This window comes from Wasmannia auropunctata, unplaced genomic scaffold, assembly GCF_000956235.1.
Source record: "Wasmannia auropunctata unplaced genomic scaffold, wasmannia.A_1.0 LD336060.1, whole genome shotgun sequence".
In the NCBI taxonomy this organism is placed as follows: domain Eukaryota; kingdom Metazoa; phylum Arthropoda; class Insecta; order Hymenoptera; family Formicidae; genus Wasmannia; species Wasmannia auropunctata.
This window is the reverse complement of record NW_012026830.1, coordinates 572340-578339: the sequence shown is the minus strand read 5'-3', so window position 1 is coordinate 578339 and position 6000 is coordinate 572340. Positions and strand designations below refer to the sequence as shown.

Here is a 6000-nt window from a genome sequence, read left to right as displayed (position 1 = left end):
TGCGTGAGATATATTGATGTGGTAATAAACATGACACATCACTACACACTACTACATCAATATCGCACGCATACATACTCACAAATTGTCGGTAAAACAGCGGATTTTTGGAGTTTGATCTAGGATTTAGGATCCTCTTAAACGGGAAACATCAAAAATTTTTGGTAAGGGATTTTTATCAGAGGCACATTGCAAAAGCGGAAGTTAACTGGGTTAACGATTACTTCAAAAAAGAAGGAGGGAAAAGGTCTTGCGTGGAATAGTCTCCCCGTCTCCGGGTTTTATTATACTCTTTTATGTCAGACATTATATAGGTTGAAGTGCAACTTGTATGAAGTTGGAAAGTCAGACATGCACTTCCCGAACTGCAGTAATTTTTCTGATATGAAACGAATTTTTAAAGAAAGCACAGTAATAAAAAAGAGAAATAAAAGAATTTCCTATTTAGATAATAAATGCCCATTGTAAAACTTATTAAAATTTTAATACAAAAAAATTAATAGAAGAAAATTTCAATTCAAAATTTTTACATGCTACATTTTTCTAATGTCTTAAAGTATTATTGGATATTATTAGTTACAATATAATATACATATATATAGTTATTCTAAAGCGATTAGATGTACGTACAAATATCCCTGATTTCTCAATACTATAATGTTGTTAGTACAAATTTATTGCGAATTTAAAAGAAATTGAAAAATCTCGCTCCAAAAGATTTGAATTCAACTACGTTTGTAGCAAATCCGGGGATCGACCGTGTGTTATGTTATATTCCTCTCGAAAAAAAAGTGAAAAGTGAGATTTTTTACGCGAATTTGCTGAAACCGTAACTGATCACGTAATTTTTTTTCCAGAATAAAATTTGATTGAATAAAATCCATGTGAGATTTCAGACGATGAAAAGTAAAATAAATGCAAAAATGTGCTGACATTTCGCATGATCGATCTTCTGATTCCGTTTAATATCTGGAAAATATTCGCGTATATATCACGATTTGTGAAAAATTTAGTGTTATATATATATATTTTTTTTTTAAATTTGAATTCGAATGTAAAAATTACGACTTTGAACTTGGCTCAGTTACGAGTTTAATTAAAGTTATTGTCTCTATAGTATCGATATTGTTTGCGAGGGACGGGGGAGGGGGAGTTTTTAGAATGAAAATTGATATAATATCATATGTTCTGTCCCGCGAAACTGGAGATCGTTTATCTGTCAATACTATCTATTATAGGATCGTTTTGTGTACAAAATCCCGTGAGATAATTCCCGATAAATAGTTTCCGGCGAAAGGTATTTGCGAACGTATAGCACCTGGTTACCGGTCTATATTTCCTTTTTTAATTGGATGCGACAGCCGCATGGCTTTTCAATAGCGCTTTGCGGCGTTTCATGACGATTAATTTACGGTTCGTCGTTACACGATATCGTCCATCAAGGCTGCGTCAATGGCCAGTGTTTATATTTCTCTTTACAAACTGATGTATTACTTTTGATCAGCATTTGCGATTTTCAATTCATTATGTCTATTTTTATTTCATAATATATAAATTGACGTCCTTCATTTATTTAATTTTTATCTTTTACCGAAATTTGAAGCACATACATGACATCTATCTGATCCGTATAATAATTACGTTTATTTTCTATTATGCATAATAATTTACAGTTATTTCTGGCACACATTTCTCACTTGTCAACTTTGCTGTAAGAATCATATATATATATATATATATATATATATATATATAAAGAAATTCGCTCGTATATATTTCTTCTTAACAAGCTTTCATGTTAATTCTTAATTTCAAATCAATAATTATGCCGTAATATACCACTGTAATTGACATACAATTGTAAAAACATTTCTAATCATTGATCACGGCAGATGGCAATTTTGATTATGACGGCTATAAAACGAGTTGTTTCTTTTTAGCGCATTTTCCGTCGGATCACATCGGAATTTGCACTTCCGCACTAGCTCAGTAATAAAAACCAGTTTACGTTTTCCAGCGGCAACGAATGTATAACACGCGATCATCGACGGCGGGGCTCTTATCGGGGTACCGGGGAGCTCGGTGGCTCTTATTGCGAATTGAACGCTACGCGAGCGAGCGAGCGAGCGAGCAAGGAGAGGTAAGAGCGCAAGCTTCATTTTTACTGCGGTTTCACCGTTGCAATGGCGTTTCATAGCGATTAATTTAAAGGATCGACCACCGGAGCGCGATAGCGTCTATCGGGCTGCTGCCCTGTCGTTTGCCCTGGCGGCTTTCATCGATGCATTCGGATCGATAGTGCACCCGGTTACTTTCCATCCGACCGCGCCTTTAATTATTGTCGCCCACTCTTCCCCCTGGCAATCGCACGCGTATATCTTGCCGCTGTATTTAACCAAATGTTTGAGCAAACGCTTCCGAATCAATTTTCGCATGATCCAATAATTACTGTATATGCTGCGAGAATGAGTAACTTCGTCCCAAATCCTCTGTTCCAAAATATCTCGTCCGATTTACTTTTCGTCAGTTTTATATTGAGAATTTTATATTGCTTATAAGAGATTCTTATTTTATTCTTATTCTTATTTTATTGTCATTCATGGTTCTAACTTGCATCCGAAGTTTCAAAAACCTGTTACTAGTCCTTTAAATAAATTCATATACAGGTAAAATCACAGAACGCCTAGAACATTCGGTAATTGTAGCGCAGTCTGTTAAAGGAATAATTTAGATGAGCCATAAGCCTGTTGTTTTAAGCCGCTTAATAGAGATGTGAACTAATACTGTCTTGTAGCTCGTGTCTTGTCACAGCACGGTCTGTCCGCTATGGCAGTTAGGCAAGATCCGCGTATGTTATGTATGTTGACGCACGGTTAACGCGATATGTCGTGTTCGATCAGCTTGCTCTTGTATAATATGAGCGTGTGATACCGGAAGGTGTAGGGACACCTCTCGTCTGCATGTACCGTCGATGATCAGAGATACGTCTCGGTAAAGCGATACCGTTCACGTTGGGAAAATGAAATTCAGTAAAGCGAATATTATTCGGAAATTTTTTAATTACCCCGATGATTATCGTTTCAACGCTAACGCGATGAAATTAAAGGATAAACGCATTATTTGTAATCAGCGAGAAAATCCACGTTGACAATTTTGAAATAAAGCACCTTCTCTCAAATAAAGCGACCTCATTATCTAAAGTAATTCTGGATTCCCATTTACCCGTTATGCAGGTCTCATAAGCCACGTGTGCAAGCGGAAGTTAGAAATTTAAACGTTTAGCTTGAAGAAAAAGCGTAACTTCTCTCTCTCTCTCTCTCTCTCTCTCTCTCTCTCTCGCGACTCCAAATAGAAGACGCCTGGCTTACTTTCGCCTGATTACTTTTGGGCTTACTTGTTCTCGGGTGGTTGTTTGCGTAATTAACGTGGGTGGAGTGTCGGTCCGCAGCGAAATTGGCTCGCCTGTGAGGGCAAACCGTCGAATCACGTTCAATGGCTGTATGGGGGGGTGCACGGCGGAATGTTATAAGGCAAATATGATTATGTTGTACGTTCCTCTCTCCGCTTTCTCCCTCTTTCTCTCTCCCTCCCTCTGACATATGACATAATAATATCCCGCGGTATCCGTCATCCATTTTCCCCACCCGTTACATCCGCTGCGCATCGCATCAGTCAAATGATAATAACCTACGAGTAACATCTTCATGCGGCCAACCCAGATTACGCGTATCGATCCGCGGGTAGGTGAATCGTCCGCACGAGACTTCTTGATAAACTATCTCCCGTCGCAATTACATCACGGCATAATCGAGCGTTTGTATGTAAAACAGTCATAAGCGAAAACTAACAAAATTTACAGAAACATTTTGACAGCACCATGAAGACTTTTCGTAATTAACAAACTCAAAAATAATAATTCTAAGTAAAACATCAACTACATAATATTTTCTATCTACGTCACATACTTAACTATATGGGTATTGTTTTTCGGATCAGTTGCCTCTTTTGTAACATGGCCCAGTTATCTTGCCAGGTCACAAAGTTTCAAAATTTCTTTTCTATGGATTTATGAGGTATAACGTTGGTAAACTAAATTTTTTTCATTAAGTACTTTTATAAACGCGAGGTGCTCAACCGAATAAATCTAAAAATGACGGTAAAAACTGCTGGAACAAAATCGGTGCGATGTACAGTCATGAGGCATGTCATAAAAGGTGAAGCGGGGAATGCATGCGGTATGCAATTTCGGTAAACGCAGCGTGGCTGCGGGTCAATCACCGAACCGCGATATTGCTTATCGATTCCCTCTGCTTGATTGACATGCCTAGAAGCTGCAACAGACGCTCGCGGCTTTATTTTTTCGAAAATCTGCGACCGCATTTATTCTCCTCCCCCCTCCCCCAGCCACACTTTCCATCTTCCGCCCAACATAAATATCGCAGAAAAAAATCCCTTCGTTTTTTTTTGTGCGAGTGCAACGAAATATTTGGAGTCTCTCGCGCTTCTCTTCATTTATAGCTTTCTAACAACGTAAACTTTGCAGAATAATGCATTCGTTGATGTTAAACTAAGAGACGCGCCAGTTGTGCTTGCCACAAAATATTTCACTGTTGTGCAACAAGAGCAAACTATTATTAAGGACAACATGACGCTCGCAAACTCGCAAGAAAACTCTAAGTGTAAAGCTGGCTTACATCGTTCGAGGTTTTAGGCCGCGGAGCTTCTCAAGTGTGTGTGTGTGTGTGTGTGTGTGTGTGTGTGTGTGTGTGTGTGTGTGTGTGTGTGTGTGTGTGTGTGTGTGTGTGTGTGTGTGTGTGTGTGTGTGTGTGTGTGTGTGTGTGTGTAACTACTGTAATAAGGGTGGCCTTTAATATTTCAAAAAGATTCTCGTACAGTGGCATCTGTTCTCCACAATCTATTTTAGTGCATCAAAAGACGTTTCAAAACATAATTACAGAATTTTTATAGATATATCATATTTATAGATTGGGATCAATTTTTTCTTAACGTTTCCACGGAAGATCTAATTATTCGTCATAATTTTATTTACTGTTAAATTAAATATCTGAATGTTTCGAAAATGGATTTCTATTAAAATAAAAACGCATACTCAAATTACAAATTACAGAAAAGCGAATTGTGCTTCATTCAATATATGTAAATAAGGAAAAGAGAACTTTATTGCTTATTTATATCCTTTTGATCGAAATTCCATTCGAGCAAAACGAATTTTATTTCGATATTCGATACTATTGATAGCAGTAACTACAACGAGATATACGAACAAGCATTGCATTTTTTAGTCAGGTGTCCAGTACACCTTGAAGGCACACGGTGACTCTTGAAACTGTGTACAACTTCATAGCATTTTTCCGACACGACGGAAGATCCCCGGGACTGCAAATGTTGATAGCAGGTCTCAACTCGACAGCCATCCAAACGAGAGACGCTTTCGCGAAAAGTCGTTCGCAAATTCTTCGCGCCACTTTCTCGTTGGTCGCTCGCATTCGTAGCACGTCTCGTGCGGTGCATGCACGAAGATCCCGCGAGAAATTGGACGCTCGACAACGTGGAAACAACCGTACACATCATCGCGATGAGGTTTCCTAAACGATTATAGCGTACCTCCCGAAATTACGCGAATTATATCCATGTGTTTGATTTAATCAAATGATGGAAAAATAGCATTTCAAGACTAAAATTAATTCAGCAATTAATCGCTGCAGTCGAACTTTATTTTAGTGCTGAAGATGCCATGTATAGGTTCACAGAGGTAAAAGTAACGCAAGTTATATGTTATAACATTACATTGTATGACTAAATGTGTCATTGTGGACATTGCGAAAGTACGTAAAACGTGTCTCCGTGCTTATACATATTTCTGCTTGAAAATGGCGATAGTAGATGCATAATAGAGTGGCGTTTCCTTCTCGCGTTGCCCGCTTCTCAGAAGCAAAATCGATAAACGGTTAAAGATAGAATGAATGATTGACTCTGCGC

General features: G+C 38.1%; 1 protein-coding gene across 3 annotated transcripts in view; it reads right to left on the bottom strand.

Moving 5' to 3' along the window:
- The window catches only part of LOC105450508 (acetylcholine receptor subunit alpha-like), a 159710-nt gene that overhangs the window by 33107 nt on the left and 120603 nt on the right, over positions 1–6000 (bottom strand). The gene's annotated exons all lie outside the window — the stretch shown is intronic.